Source organism: Vombatus ursinus, unplaced genomic scaffold (genome assembly GCF_900497805.2).
Source record: "Vombatus ursinus unplaced genomic scaffold, bare-nosed wombat genome assembly UNPS02014832.1, whole genome shotgun sequence".
In the NCBI taxonomy this organism is placed as follows: Eukaryota; Metazoa; Chordata; class Mammalia; order Diprotodontia; family Vombatidae; genus Vombatus; species Vombatus ursinus.
In genome coordinates, this window is record NW_020954610.1 from 36,853,539 (window position 1) to 36,870,137 (window position 16,599).

Genomic DNA, 16,599 nt, shown 5'->3' on the forward strand with positions numbered 1-16,599 from the left:
AGGCCGGTGCTTGGCTGCAGCTACTAGCCCAATGGGGGTAGAGAACAAAGCTTGTGGACTTGTGACATAGCAGTTCCAGTATGAGGATTCAAAGGGCCGCTTGGGAAGAGGAAATAAAAATAAATCAGGAATCAGGTGGGGCCGGGGCTCTTCTGTCTGGGACTGGCTGAGAAGCACATTGTTTGAAGAGTGGGAGTGGAGAGCTTAGGTGCGTCGGGGTGGGGCTTGGATGCCAGCCCCTCAGTTGTGAGGGCAGGGGGCATGGGAGGCGCTACAAATATTAACCTCGGGAATGGGAGTGGCATAGTCCAACAGCTGCAGCAGCATCAAGCTCCTGGGACTGTGGGAAAACCACAGCTAAGCCTCGAGGGACGTTTGGGAGCCCCGAGAAGCTAGCGGCACGCAAGGTGGGGGTGGTCGCAAAGTGGGGTTGGGTCTTGGCCAACCAGCCAAGTTGAATCAGATATCCTTCTGATAGGGGTGGGAAAAAGGAGCACTATATTTGGAGTAGCTGGACCTGAGTTCAAACCCCAGTTCTGCTTCTTATTACTTGTGCGACCTTGGGCAAGTAACTTTCCCTCTTTCGTTTTCAGTTTCCCCATCTGTAAAACCAGCAGGGTTTGAGTAGTGATTTCGACAGCATTAAATCTATGAGCTGAAGCCTTAGGATGGATGCTAACTCTTCGCAAATATTTGAGGAGGCCTAGGTTGTTCTGCTTGGCCCCAGGGGGGCAGATGCAGGATCGATGGCTGAAGGTTACAGAAGTATTTTTAGGCTTGGTATGTATGGATGAAACACTTTTGAGCAGAGGGCTTCGTAGAAAGTGGAATCGCGCTGCTTCTGGAGCTGATGGGTTTTCTCTCTCTGCAAAAGCTAAACGACCCTTGGTTGGGGTGTTGTAGCAGGGCTTTTAGTCCAAATCCAGGTTGAGGCTCTTTGATCCCTTCCAACACTGAGATTCCATAAAAGGGGAGGACACGCTACGGCTGTCAAGGAGAGCCACCGCAATTCCTTCTACACCCAGTGTGAGGGTGTTGGGGAAGGAGAGCGAGTTCCCCAGCGAGAATTGGAAGCGGTGCCTCCTTTCCCCCAGGGCAGTTCTGGGCTTAGGCGGGGCCCCAGGGCTTCGTCTGCCGAGCGAAGCTGTTCCTAGCTGGGAGCAGTGAGCGGCGCTGGGCGCTCACCTAGCTCGCGCCGCGACCCGGCGGGTGGAGCCCGGAGCTGCCACCGCCCCTTCGGTCTGCAAGCGCCTCCTTCTCCCCTTCCCTGCCTGCCTCTCTCCCGCCCCCACCCGCGATTCCCGGCCCGGCCCAGCGCTGCCCGGGCCATGGCGCCCTGCAGGCAGACGGAGGCTGGCTGCGGTGGAAGAGAGCAGCAGTGCCCTCGGCGGCCGAAGCCCTAGAGCTCCGAGCTCCGCACCTGGGCGCTGGCCAGCCGGTGGCTGCGGCTGCCGCCGAGCCTTTGTCCTTTCCCCGAGGGCGCTCCGGGCCGCACTGCCCGTCGGCACCACTTCTCCTCTTCTTCCGTAGAAGGGGAAGGAGGGGAGAAAGGAGCAGAGCTGTAGCCACGGGATAAAGAGCGGCGGGCACTGCTGGCTCTCTCCCCCGCCCCCCCCTCTTCCCTTCCCTCCGCCCCCACCCTGAGGCTCCGGGCTGGAGGAGGACGGAGGAAGCGGCGCGTCGCTCTCTGGAGGAAAGTATTTCACCCACCGGGCAAAGGCTGCCGCTGCTGCCGCCAGCTGCGTAAAAGCAGCAGCCGCAGCAGCCCCCCAGCAGCCGGGGCTCAACGGGTTTCCATTGCCATGGAAAGCAGAACCGGGGCCGGGGGCGGGAGTGCGACAACCCAGTTTGTCTGGACTGCCGCCGTTTAGATACCCGAATTGCCTGCCTCCAAACTGCGGAGAGGAAGGTAAGTAGCTGTGGGCTCTGTCCCCTTTCTGTGGGTGCCTTACCCCTCCGGGGTTCATTGTGTAGACAGAGTCGGGGGCGAGTTCGGCCGGTTCACCACCGGCCAACCGCAGCCTGCTGGGCTGAGTCTAGCGAGGGAGCACGTTGAGGATTCCGGGTGAATGAATAACCCTCCCCCTCCCAGCCCTTTCTTGGCCGGGTCCGCCTCCCTTCCCTGGATGCCTTCCCTCCGGGAACCGGAATGATTGAACTCCCTTTGAAGCGAATCCACTCCCTGAGAGAGGGTGGTTGGGAACCCTCGTCTTGATCATAGTTTTCATCTAGTTTTCTGGGGAGGAAACAGTGTCATGTGAACACTCTTAAACTCTAGGGGTGTGTGTGTGTGTGTGTGTGTGTGTGTGTGTGTAGGGGTGTGTGTGTGTGTGTGTGTGTGTGTGTGTGTGTGTGTGTGTGGAAATAAACCCCACAGGAAGCCGGCTTCAGGGAAAGATTGTTGGAATGCATTGCGTGTACGTGTGTGTGTGCGCGCGCGCGCGCGCGCGTGTGTTTAATGGCTCTGTCCTGTCGCTAATCCGATGGAGGTATTTTTGTTTTGTTTGTAGCGAGGAAGGTTTTCAATAGAATGGATCTAAAATCTGGAAGATTCTCAAGAACTGAACATTCCAACCTCATATATTATGGACTTTCCTACCGGACTTAGCTTTCCCTCGTTGGAGTTGGAAGGTTGAAAGGATCAGGACCAAAACTGTAGCTGTGCTTTACTTTTACCTGATTTTTAAAGTCAGAGTCTTTGCTTTACTGTGCATTCAGTACTGAAAGGGGGCTGCTCTCAGGACTACAGTGGGCTGGGAGGCTTCATTTCGTAATGTGCTTTGAGTTAAATAGCACAGATCATAGGACTTCATACATTGAAGAACCCGTAGAGATGAGTGTGTACAACTCTGTTTCTTAGTTTCCTCATGTATAAGGTGAAAGAGAAATTCCTTGACTCTTCAAGGTCAAGCCTAGTGGCAAGGCCAGAACTAAGAGGCTAACTCCAAGTTCCTTTAGTTTGTTCTGCTATAACACTAGTGGATTAAAACCAGTCTGTTTCTTGATTACTTCTAGACTTGAGGTCCTAACCTTCTGAGATTCACGTTCTTAGTTTAACTAGAAAGTGAAAGCACAAGTGTGTATAATACCGGTATCTAAGATGCACTTTCATTATAGATTGTGCACTTCAAAGGGAGTAGTTGAGATTGAGAGAAAGTATAAGTTGAGGGCATTTTGACCTGAGCTCTGATACAGCTGAATTTACAGCAATAAGAAACTTCATATTGAACATGTAGAACCTTAAACTCAATCATGTATTTTAATATTATTCTTGTGATTCTTTAATAGCACAGAGTGGAATTTGTGTCCTTTCATTAACTTCTACTTAGAATAAGTTGCTATTTTCAAGAATTCTATGAATTCAATAAAGAAACAGTTATCAGGTGTCTACCATACATTCTAATTGCTCCTTATTCATCTGCACACTCTGATACATAGAGTGGTCCACTTAATGCTATTCCTCATGCATGGTACTCCATCACCTACCTCTTTAGTGTCTTTGCATTGACAGTTTCCCCTACACCTGGAACATCCTCCCTTCTGAACTCCTATCTCTCAAAATCCTTACTTTCTTTCAATGCTCAGCTCAAGTTCCAGCTTTTCTACATGAAGATTTTCTGTATGTCTGTGCCTTCCCTTCAGAATTATTTTGTATCTATTTTGTTTTGTTGTTGTTTTTGTTGAGTCTGACTCTTCGGGACTCAATTTGGGGTTTTCTTGGCAAAGATGCTGGAGTGGTTTGCCATTTCCTTCTCCAGCTCATTTTGTACAGTTGAGGAAACTGAGGAAAATAAATAAGGTGAAATGATTTGCCCAGGGTCACACAGCTAGTAAATGTCTGAGTTTGGATTTAAACTAGGGTTCTTTTGACTCCAGGCAGCTAGGTGTTGCAGTAGATAGAGTGCCAGACCTGGAGTTAGGAAGACTCATGAGTTCAAATGTGGCCTCAGACAATTACTGTCTGTGTGACTCTGGTCAAGCTACTTGATCCTATTTATTTGCCTTGGTTTCCTCATCTGTAAAAAATGGAGCTGGAGAAGGAAATGGCAAATTATTCCAATATCTTAGCCAAGAAAATTCCAAATGGGATCTCAGGAGCCAACATGACTGAACAATTACCTCCTGACTCCAGACCTGGCACTCTATCTACCGTGCTACCTAGCAGCACCCACAGAATATCTATTTTGTATATACTATATATGACAGCTAGATGGCATTGGATAGAGTTCTAGACTTGGAGTCAGGAAAACCTGAGTTCGAAATCTGCCTTGGACACTTAGCTAAGTAACCCTGAGCACTTACCCACCCTCAACCTTGGTTCCCTCATCTGTAAAATGGAGGTAATGGCTTGTCATGAGGATTAAATTATATTACACCTGTAAAAGTGTTTTGTAAACCTTAAAACACTATATAAATGCCAGCTATTATATGAGTTGGCCTGGGAGCATGAGTGGTTAAGTGGAAATCATAGGTCCAGTTTAAAAACAAATATATGTATGAGTTGTCTCTCTTGGACTTTTGGCTAGATGGTAATCTCCTTGGGCCTGTTTTCACTTTTATTTTTGTATCTTCAATACCTAATATAGCCCTTGGCACATTGTAGGTGCTTAATGAATAATTGTCCTCTGATTGTTATGCAAGGAAGGCACTGTGCTAGGTTCTGTGCATACAAAGATAGATATGAAAGGGACTACTTTCAATCAACTTATTGGGGGTGGGTTGAGGGTAGAGAAGACACAAAGGAGAGTGTATTAAGTTCAAAGGGAAGATACAAAGTAGTTTGAGAAATTTGAAGAGAGATCATTTTTCAGAGTAAGAGTCAGGAAAGAATATAATAAATGAATGAAAAATCATTTATTGAGTACTTACATCAGGTACCATGCTGAGCATTGGGCATACAAATACAATCAAATAAGACAGTATCTGCTCTCAAGGAGTTCACATTCTAATCAGGTAAGACAGCACATAGATCTGGACAAAGGGTGGGGGAGTAAACACTGCTTTGGAAATTGCTGGGAATTATATGGTGACTTGGGTTCCAGGCAAGAAAAAACAAAGATTCACCAATCAGGACCATGGGTCCTGATAATATCCATATCAAAGTTGTCGAAGTCCAACTTCTGGTGGGAGGAGGATGAGGAAGATGGCTAGTGTGGAAGAAGAAAGTGGTGCTGGAGTTGGACCTTGAAGGATCATAGATGATGATGATGATGGCTAACATTTATATAGCTCTTACTATGAACCAGACAATGTGCCAAGTACTTTACAATGATTATCTTGTTTGATCCTCACAACAACCCTGATAGGTAGATGCTATTGTTATTCTCATTTTCATAGATGAGGAACATGTGGCTGAGAGGTTAAGTGACTTCTCTTGGGTCACACAGCTAATAAGCATCTAAGGCTGGATTTGAACTCAGGTCTTCCTGATTTCCAGGCCTGGTGCTTTATCCACTGCAACTAGGTGGAAAGAACCTCAAAAAACATATTGTCCAAGCCCTCTCGTTTTGAGGGAGGGACTTAAAAGAGTAGAGATGGGGGTTAGAATGGAGCTCATTCTAGGCCTGTGGATAAGGACAACAAAGGCAGGAGGATGAGAAGGCAACATGAGAATAGGAAATGGAGACTAGTCCAATTTTGTTGGATTATAGAATAAGTGATGGAACAGTACATGTTTAAGCAAGAAGAGGGCTTGGATCTTAGGATCAGGAGTTTCTCTTCTATTCCATTGGCAGTGGAGAGCTACTGAAAGTGTATGTTGATACCTTTGATCCTGCTTGTTAATGCATGGCAGAACAGAATGATCCCACAATTATCCACCCTCCCTTTAACCTCAAATTTTTCCCCAGCCTTTGGTTAATTCCTTCTCCCTAGAAATCTCCCAGATCTCTCCAATCCTTAAAACAAAAGAAGGCAAAACAAAATTCACTACCATCACCTCAAGCTATTGTCCTATATCTCTCCCTTTCACAGTCAAACTCCTAGAAAAAGCTGGAGGGGAAACAAACATTTAGTGTCTGCTGTGTTCCAGATCGTCAGTTAAGTTGTAGTGAATGTTGTGAGCCTGTGATGTTTCTTAGACTCCATTTTGTAACATAGAACCCATCTCTAATTTTGACTTCTGCTTGTTTTCTGTGTGACTTGCTGTGGCTAGCTGGCTTGCTGAATCCATATGACCTGGCCTTCCCTGACTGTGTATCATGCTAAATGACCATTTCTTAATCTGCTTCTTTGTATAAGACCATCACTGTCAAGGTGGTCCAGGGTTATTAGAACATTGGGCAGTCATTTACCTATTCTCCATCTAGATATAAGCACTACTATCACCTAGCTCCATTCAATGCTCCACTGAAATCTCAGTCAGTGGAGAAATCACTGCCAGTCCCTGGACTGCATGGTTGTCTCCCATTCTCAGCTGATGGCCAGAAACCAGCTCTTTCATCCTATAGGTATTACTTAACGCCCCAAGTGGGACTCTCCCTTCCCCACTCCCCCCAATATTATTTCCCTCTTTTTATCCTATTCCTTCCTATAGGTTTTGCTACTTGTGCTGCTGGCCTCTGGACCCTTCTTTCACCCACCACTGACCTCTGGTAGTGGTAAGTGTTAACCCATTACTAATAATGCTTCTCGAAATGACTCTTGGAGTTGGAGTTGTCCCTTCTTATCAGAATCTAACCCAACTATATAAAGAGTATAAAGCTGAGTCTGGACCACTAGTATTTTAAGTCATGTTGCTTACCAGAACTAGGAACAGGACTCTTGGCAGCCACACCTTCAAGGATAGGGCAAGGTCAACAGCTCTTCTGGTTACCTCCTATTTTCACCAAAGAGAGTAAGAGCTGACTGTCTAACAGTGATAGGGACCTTTTCTTCTTAAGCTGGTTATTTCCTATTCACACTGAAGAGAGCAAAGGCAGAGGATCTGATATTCATGCCCCAGTGACAGGAAATCCTTCTCCTACCATGGTCAAGGCAAGGCCTTTACCTCTGGTGTTACATATAAGTACTTTACAAAAATCATTTGATCCTCGTATCAACCCTGCTATTATTTCCCCCAGATAGGAACTCAGGTCATCTTGACTCCAGGCCCAGTGCTCTATCCACTGTGCCACATAGCTACATCAAAGAGCAGTATATTAAGTAGATAATAAGAGTTACACTAAGATGAGGGTTAGCAGGATGAGAATGATGAAAGGTCAAAAGAATCAGGGGTAACAAGTATAACAATAATGATAACTTATATTTGTATAATACTCAAAGTATTTTAAAATCAGATCATGGTTAATAGATTGGTAGAATAGGGATTTTTAACATGTTGTTGTTCAGTCATTTCAGTCAGATCTGACTCTTCATGACCCCATCTGGAATTTTCTTGGCAAAGATATTGGAGTAGTTTACCATCTCCTCCTCCAGCTCATTTTATAGATGAGTAAACTGAAGCAAACAGCGTTGTGACTTGTCCAGGGTTGCACAGCTAGTATTTGAGGCTGGATTTGAACTCAGGTCTTTCTGACTCTAGGCCTGGCACTCTATGTACTGTGCCACCTAGCTGCCCACCTTTGACTATAGTAGACTTTAGTTTAGTTGAATAAGGCTACTTTAAGGTGAAGAGACAGCTAGGTTTAGATATAATGGATAAAATACTGGATTTGGGGTCAGAAAAACCTGAGTTTAAAATATGCCTCTGTTACTTACTAGCTGTGTAACCCTTGATAAATCACTTAACCTATGTCTCGATTTCCTCATTTTTTAACATGATGGTAATGGACTCGAGAGCCCTTCTAGATCTAAATCTATGAACCTATGAATTGTAGGAAAATTAAGGGATTAGAACAGATGGAAAGATCATGATTAGAACACTGGAATTTTGAAAGTGAAATACTTTTGAATGCTGATCTGGTCTAAAGTGTGACTACGCTGGACAGTAATTGAAGTAGTACAATTGTATTGAAGATCTTGGGAGTTGAGCCAAAGAAATCATGGTTTTAGAGGTGTCATCAATGGATATTGAAACCTTTAGTAATGATGGCTGAGAAAGGGGTCAAGGGGAAGACTGTGATCTAGATGCCATAAAGTTGGAGAAAAGTGTGAGGGTTTCTAGAAGTCATAGATGACAGAGATGAGGGTAAGGATATCATTGTTTATAATCAGATGGCATGTACTTCAAAGGAGAGGTTATAGAACAGTATTTGAAGAACAAGGCTCTGGAAGTGGTAGTGAGGAATGAGTACACCAGGATGAAGTGAGAAAGATGTAGGTGATATTAGAGAGAGCTATTAGAGATGTGGAATCCTTAGAGAAAAGTCAGGTTTCACTTGATGGTCTGAGGTGGAAAACATATGACAAGGAGAGATTGAGGATAAAGTGAAGTTTAACAGTGGAATAAAGATTACAAAGAGCCCAATGAAAATGATGGGTAGAGGCTATAAAGATTGGAGGGAATGTGGGGCTGGGTTGAATGGAATGGCAGCGTGTATGAGATAGCCACGCTATGTGATATAGTTGCATGACAGGATAAAGGAAAAAATTAGGAAATGAGCTAGCACAGTATCAAAATTTTATGTATTTAATTTTAAATATGAAACAAATTGATAAAAAATTCTGAAAGACCTTTCAGTTATACATTTTCTATTTCACAGGAAAAATAATGTAGTGTGTCCTTTTTCTGCTTAGTAAACATTTAATTATTCAGTATTCTTATTCCTTTTGTCTTTGTATATAGACTTGATTTATAATCCACATTTTTTTTTTTACTTTATCTGTGATTTGTTTAATATAGAGAACTCCCAATAAGGAAATTCCTTCAACCAATGTAGGTTGGCACCATCTTTTCTGCATCGTATATTCTTAGAGAGTTGCCCATGGCCTTGCAAATTTGAATTGCTTAGGGTCACAGAGGCAGTATGTGTGAAAGGCAGGATTTGAACCCAAGTCTTTTTAATTCCAAGATTAGCTCTGTATCTATGCCATACTGCCTGTCATATAGCATTTTCTTAGTGGTATAGTGTGGTAAAATTGGAACACAGAGACTAAATTCGTTTGGCTGAGAGAAATCTCTGAGTGAAGTGGGAAAAGAAGGCAGAAGTGAGAGATGTAGAAGGCAGAATTGACAAGATTTGGCAACTGATTGACTGTGGAATGAAGGAGAGTGAGGAGACAAGAATGACACCTCAAAATTTTGAGGTGTGAACATAGATGACTAGAAGAGTGGTGGTGCCCTTGAATGTGGAAGTTTAGATGAAGATTGGGTTTGCAGTGAAATATAATGTTATGTTTTGGACATGATGAGTTTGAGATGGGACTTTCAGTGTGAAATATCTAGCAGGTAATTGACGAGTGTATTATGCAGTATATATTTCTAACTCACCCTGGTATGTGGTTCCAAGACTCTGGATTAACTTGGTATCAAAAACTTGTTGTTGTTGTTTTGTGTCTCACCTCATGACCCCATTTGGGCTTTTTTGGCAAAGATACTGGAGTGGTTTGCCATTTCCTTCTCCAGTTGATTTTACAGATGATCAAATAAGACAAATGTGGGTAAGTGACTTGTCCACGGTCACTCAGGTAGTAAATGTTTGAAGCCAGATTTGAATTCAGGAAGAGGAGTCTATTAATCACTTATTTCCATTTTAACAAATATTCTTTTCAGTTGGATTTAGGCTGTAACAGTTAATCAATCCTGGGAGGTACCTGCCTTCCTCTCGCCCATCCCCACCCCACTCTGCATTTTTCCTTCCACCACATACACCAAAAAAGCAATAAACCAAGTCATGTAACTGTATCTCTGAATGTATGACTCTAATTTATGACTGTTTTTCTTTAAAAAGGAAGAAGTAATTTTCAACTTATAAAAAGTAAAATGTGCCTTCCCAACAGGTGATTTCTAGCAGTCATTACAGACTATTATAACTTGAATTGACTTAGAATGCTTGCTTATTGCTCTAAAGCAAGCTCACTTTTCATTTTGCAAACTTTGTTTGTTACAGATTTAAGCTTGTAGGAGACATGGGCCTTCTAATCAATACGTATAAGTAGGAGTTTTTAAACATTTCTTAAAAGTGCTTGGCTTTTGTCAGCAACTTAGTTATGTGTTTGGGGCACCTGCTGCCTCTCCAAATTCAGTTGCATTTGAGCTTACTGTAAGCATCTTTATGTCTTGGTAGGGTGGACCATGTCATCTACTTGTAGCCCCCTCCCTTTCTTATCCACCCCCCCACAACATAATGAGCATTCAGTCCTGTAGACTGACTTCTTTGTTAAGAATTTCTGACACAAATAAGTGATCAAATATAAAAAACAGCTGTGCTCCGCTTACATTTGTTATAAACAACATATACTTCAAAAGATGTCTTTTGAAAAATTTCAACAATGTGATTAATGCTTCCACCAATACATTATTGCTATGAATAAATTTTAAAAACAATTTATTGAGCTCTTAATATGTGTTTGGTAAGGACAGCTAAGTGATGCTGTGGATAGTCAGGAAGACTCATCTCCCTGAGTTCAAATGTGTCTTCAAATACTACTCTGTGACCCTGGGCAAGGGTTAACTCTTTTTGTCTCAGTTTTGTCATCTGTTAAATGGAATGGAGAAGAAAATGGCAAACAGCTCTAGTATCTTTGCCAAGAAAATTCCAAAGGGGTCATGAAGAGTTGGACACTGGAAAACGACTGAACAAAAATGAGCTGAGCACTGTGCTAAGCACTGAAGATACAAATGTAGATGTCAGATAGTCTCTTACTCTTAAAAAATTTATAGTCTATTTGGGAGAGGTGATATATACAGTTGGAGTGTTGGCCAGAGAAGGGAATTTTGGTCTAGAGAGTTACAGGGATTGCAAGTTGGACAGTCTGTTGACATGCCTTTTCCAGAAGTGATGGTAATATTGATTGAATTACTGTGACTAGAGTAGGAGGCAGAAAAACCAAGGGGAGAGAGGTGGTATAGGTGTCCTCTGTCTGATCAAAAGGAAAGATGGCCGAAGTAGATGATTGATGGCATATGGATTATGGTCTGATCTGGGGCTGGATGGATATAGCGGTTTAGATAAGTTCCTATTTACTTTGTCATCTATCAAGATGGTTTGGCTCCAGGGCACACTGTGGACAAAAAAATTCACCACCTCATCAACAAGCTTTTTTGGTGATGAGAATCTTTGAGCTTGGTGCTTGTATGATACTCCTTCTGAATCTGGACTTCTTTCTTCTTGGTAATATCAACCAGAGGTTATGCTCAGCTGGCATTGTCTTTGAGACCCTAGGGTCACAACGAGGAACCAGAGAAGAATTTTAGCATAGGAGACAACAGATACTTAAGTAGAAAATATATTTTTCTGCAATATTTTAATGCAAATAGATCCAAGAAACAGTCAAAATCATGTTGGTAAGTAGAAAAGTCTACTAGAGATGTTTTTTGGATAGTAAAGTTTTAGCGTTTAAAAATTTTTGTGTTCTCTTTGTATGAGCATTGAATCACAGAACTTAAGAATCAGAAGGCAGTCACCTCAGTAGTCACCCAGTGTGACCTATAAATGAAGGATACCCCACTAAAATGTACCTGACAAGTAGCCACCCAGTTGAAGACCTCTCAGGAAGAAGACATAACCTCTTGTTGCAAGTCCATTCAACTTTTGGATACTTCTAATTTGTTAGGAAAATTTTCCTGAAATCAAGGCTAAATTGAGTTCTTGGCAACTTTCATACTTTGCTCTTGGTTCTGTCCTCTGGAGCCAGACAAGATGAATTTAGGTCCTTCTCCAAATCATAGCATATCAAATACTTGAAGACAGCTAATATGCCCCCTTGTGTCTTCTGTTGTCCATGATAAACATGACCAATTCTTTCAACTGGCCTTCAATTGGTCTTTAACTGGTCCATCAGCTGATTCCTTCAACATGGACTCAAGGCTCTTTACCTTCTTGCTACTTCTGGACACTCCAGCTTATCAGTGTCCTTAAATTGTGGTACTAAGAACTGAACATAGTTCTCCATATGAGGTCTGATGAGGGCAGAGTGTGGTGGGACCATCACTTCTCTATTCTTGGAAATTATGCTTCTAGATACAGTTCAGATTGCATTAGCTTTTTTGGTCAGCACACCACACTGCTAATATTAGTCATTTATTTTCATCCTCTGGTAAGAATAAGCTCTTATTACAAATGGCTGTGTTAAGGATGGCACTGCTTGAGAAATAGAGTCCATTAAAAAAAACGACCCCAGTAATGATTCCACAACTGACACCAGCCCTTTGGTGGTCAGCTACTTAAGAACATTATCTTTGAAATAGCCAGAACTGGGGTTTCCAAAGCATGTTTGCAGCACTGAGAACAGGTTTGTAGTGAGATATAGGCTTTTATTATCTGGTGATGAATGACAACTAATGTCAGCAGAGTGATGTGACAGCCAAAAAGTCTAACTCTTGAGAAAGTCAACAGTAAGATCAGGCCTTGTGGCCTATGAGACATGAGTGTGCTTCACTGCTTTGTGCATCTTTATTTTAGCCTTCACCTTGATGCTGTCCTGTACCTATGTTCTGTCTGCCAATTTCCACAAAGGACACACTCATCTTGATTCAGTTTTTTATTATTATTATTATTATTATTATTTTTTTTTTTTTTTGCCAATATGTAACTGAAGTGATAGAATTTAATGTGAGTATTTAGTTTGGTGTTTCTAATAAAAATCACAGAAGAATCAAACTGGAAGAGATCTCTAAAGATCATCTATACTATGGGTTCTTAATGTGGGGTCCATGAACATTTTTTCCTTCGATAGTTTGATAACTCCATTTAAAGAAATTGGTTTGTTTTGTAACAGGATGTTTTTTTTTTTTGCATTTAAAAACATTATTCTGAGGCTTTTCTGCAGACTTCCAAAGGGGCCATGACACAAAAAATTAAGGAGTTCCTCATCTAAACTCTTATATTACTAATTACTAATATATTACTAATGAGTAAGTTAAGGCATACAGGAGATAATTGAGACTAGAAGTCAGGCCACCTTACTCCCAGTTTGATGGCTCTTTCTATTATACATAATTACCATTCGATCTGTCTATAGGCTTTCCCTGGAACAGGTTGATATGGGACCACAGGACTCTTCAGTGCTTTACCAAATCAACTAGACAGTACAAGATCTTGTCTTATTGCCTTTTCCCTCTAATTGTTCACTTACCTCTGTAGTTAGCAGTACCTAGGATAACTGTGTCCAATAAAATATAAGTTTCTAGATAGCAGGGATGGCTTTGCTTTTTGTCTTTTTAGCATTAGGACCTAGCATAGCACCTTGTACAAAGTAGACACTGGATAAATGTTTGTTGAATAGGATTAATTGTCTCCATATCTTTTGATGATGCTGTCAACCTGATGAATTTCTCATTATGTTTTTGGAAATCAGCCTTTAGGTTCTCTGTTGCATTTTCAAACATGGCTTTTAGAAAAAACTAATTATAACAGGATGGCCCAGCCCTGTTTCAGTGTATTGGTGATGAGCAAATGATAAATTAGAATGAACTGGATATAAGAGATATCATAGTTAAAGTGTCCTCAGTTTGTAAATTTCTTAGAATCATTAGTAGCTAAGGTCCATTTCTGCTAATGGTTTCAAATGATCTCTAAGAATATAAAGTACAAGAAATATTGATAGTTTTCTTTTATCTGTTATGCAGTGGAGGTCATGTCAACAGTACTGCATTAAGATCTAAAGGCATATTTCAGTTCTTAGAATTTCTAATTCGTGATGTTGTTCAATACTCCAGCTAGGAGAGTGTTGGACAGGGACTTGTCAACTTGCCTGTGATAGATAGTAGAGAAATATTGCGTATAGTTGTTATACTTGGTTTCCTTGCCTTTCTCTTGGATGTTGATGATAATGGCATCATTGACATCTTGAGACATTCATTTCCCGAGTGCCTCATATAAAGCTATGGAGATCTCTACAAGATAACAATCCCTTTATTGAGCTTATACATCTCTGGTGGGATGGGTGACCCCTTCAGAAAATGGACTGAAGGTTCTCAAATTTGTGCTTAAATTACATTGGAAATGAATGTTGGGGTTCTCTGTCTTTGATGAAGTTAGACTTATCTAGCCTCAGGCTATTGTATATCTCATCCAAGGTTATCTTTGGTTTAACTTTTTTTGGCCTTCAGTTTTCTTATTTGTAAAATAATGGTACTGGACTAGATGTTCTTCAATGTCCTTTTCCTTCTAGATCTGAGATCCTACATTCTAAATAGACCTGAATCTTTCTTGGCATCTGACTGTTGAATATATAGGTTTATTAATCTCATTTTTGGCTTTGTCTTTTCCCTTCCTGCTATCTACTAGCAACTTTATTGTATCTGTCTTTACATCTTCAGAGTCATTTAAAAATATATCAGTTCAACTGAAAAATTCTTCATGTAAGTGCCTGCTTCTATACACAACATTATGCTAGTCACCTACACTTTGCATTTTCTTTGTCTTCATATACCTCCCTGAGTCACTTGCCATCCTTACTAACTGTTGAATTGAATTGAATGCAAAGTATAGATGAGCTAAAATTATACATGGGCATTAGAGCTAGAAAATCATCTAGGTCAACCCTTCATTTTAAAATGAGGATACTGAAGTTAAGTGACTTGCTTAAGGTCATACAAGTTGTAAGTAGGGGGAGTCTAGCCTCTAACTAGTTCAGTGCTCCTTCTTCCAGTACAGAGCTCTATCTTCCTCTGTATTCTGAAAAGAATGGCATTGAACCCATTGGCTCTGCCCTTTGCTGTGACCTTAATTAAAATAGCCTTCTCCAAGTCAGTGGAATGCCCGCCTTTTAGGTTCTTTCTTCGAGGGGCCAGTCACGCTGCTGATTAGATGCCAGAGTCTGGCTTTGTGTGCTTCAGCACACCCATCATTCACCATTGGCTGAGTCTCTTGTATCATCTTAACCCAGTGATTGATGGAGGGTTGGAGCAGAGGGGAAGAATAGGGGGAAGTTGGGATGGAGGCGGGGACAGAGGAAAGGAAAAAAAAAAAGAAGGTAGAGCAGCTATGTAATAGAACTGGGGAAAGGAGAAAAAAAGGAATCCAGGGGATGGCAATTGAAATAAAGGGAAACAGAAGAGAGGAATGGTTGAAAAGGACAAAGGATGAGAGGAGGACTGGTAGGTAGAATTCTACACTCCCTCACCCCAGTGAATTTTCTAGATTAAAAAAAAATCTTTGTATAGTTTGGTCATCTTTTGTTATATTTTTCTATTTTTGGGGGGGTGTGTTTTGTTTTTTCTGCCTTGAAATTTTCTTCAAATGGACTTTAATGATGTTTTCGATGTTGCTCATTGTCATCCTTTATCTACCCCACCCCCCACCCACAATGTCCAGTTCTCTTTTTTTTTTCTTTTCAGTCTTCACTTTCATTATGAATGAGAGTGCTCTGTACCTTTTCACTGTGTCAGACATCTTGACTTTAGGGTTAAGGTTCCCTGCTAATGTGTGCATTTAAAAATCCCCCCAAAAAGGCAGAATTGGGCAATCTGTTGTCACCAGGAGCATAGAAGACTTTGTTTTCCTTTATATCACATGAATGAAAAACATATAAGAATGAAAAAAAAAAAGTTTGGCAGTCCACTTACCCGAAAGCTTAAAATGGAAAAAGAAATCTTGCTGATATCACTGAAGACTATTTAACAGGTCATAGTTGAATAGGTAGCCCAAATAAGCTTTGTGTATGAAAGAATGGTTTCACAGATTTGCCACTGATGTAATGTGTTCATTGAATTTAGAACCATGTGCATTTTTCAAAATGCTTGAGTTAAGTAAACATTATAATTTTGGAATATATTGACTTCTTTTGTGGGACTGAATATTTAGAAGGTATATATATTTCCCAATTGTATTTGTTTAGTACCTTCTGTTATAGCCTAACCACAAACTGAATTCTCTAGCAGAGCAAACCTGATCAGTCACTATGAATGATGTTTACTCTAGTTAAAATGCTTGCTCAAGGGAAAATTTTTTCCACTTTTTTTAAGTTTAGCTTATTTAAACAAGGTATTTAAGTGACCCTCTGCAGTTATTTGTAAGTGTAATGTTGGAATATGCTCTTTTATAAATGTTTTGAGTATAGTTCATATATATGAAAGTAATTGGAGTAAACATTTTATTTGGTTTAAAATATTTTGAGAAGAAATAAAAGGTGAAAAGTCAATATTAAAAGTAAATATGGTAGAATGGTTGGGTCTCTGACTATGCACATGAAGAATGTGTATATTTTTCAGTCATTCAAGGATTTCCATGTATGTGTAGGCATGGTCTTTATTTCAAGTTGTTTTCAGATGACCTCTTAGCAAAAACTTGATTTATTGTAATTGTTTGGGAGTAGAGTGTTTCAGTTGAATTTTGGAAAGCCAATTAGCAGAATTAGCTAGAAAAATTCTTTGTTTCAATCAAGTTTGAAAAGCTTTCTAAAATGTTTGAATGTGCTTTCCCTACCTACATTAGTGAAATACAGAGTGCATAAGTGGATTGTTTATGATGATTCAGAAATTTTATATTGCTCAAATCTTGTATTACTCAAGGTCATCAGTTTTAAGCTTAACTCTAACCGTTATGGTGATATAAT

At 41.1% G+C, this 16,599-nt stretch overlaps 1 protein-coding gene across 4 annotated transcripts in view; it reads left to right on the forward strand.

Moving 5' to 3' along the window:
• Positions 1 to 301: 301 nt before the first annotated feature.
• Positions 302 to 16,599, forward strand: part of CEMIP2 (cell migration inducing hyaluronidase 2) — a 97,552-nt gene continuing 81,254 nt past the window's right edge. Inside the window, exons 1-2 of one of the 4 annotated variants that reach the window (XM_027839539.1) lie at positions 306 to 407; positions 6,536 to 6,599. The gene's annotated coding sequence lies outside the window, so the exon portion shown is untranslated. Of the gene's footprint in view, positions 408 to 1,690; positions 1,910 to 6,535; positions 6,600 to 16,599 lie in introns of those variants that run through there. The other 3 variants (XM_027839540.1, XM_027839537.1, XM_027839541.1) reach the window with 3 other exon arrangements.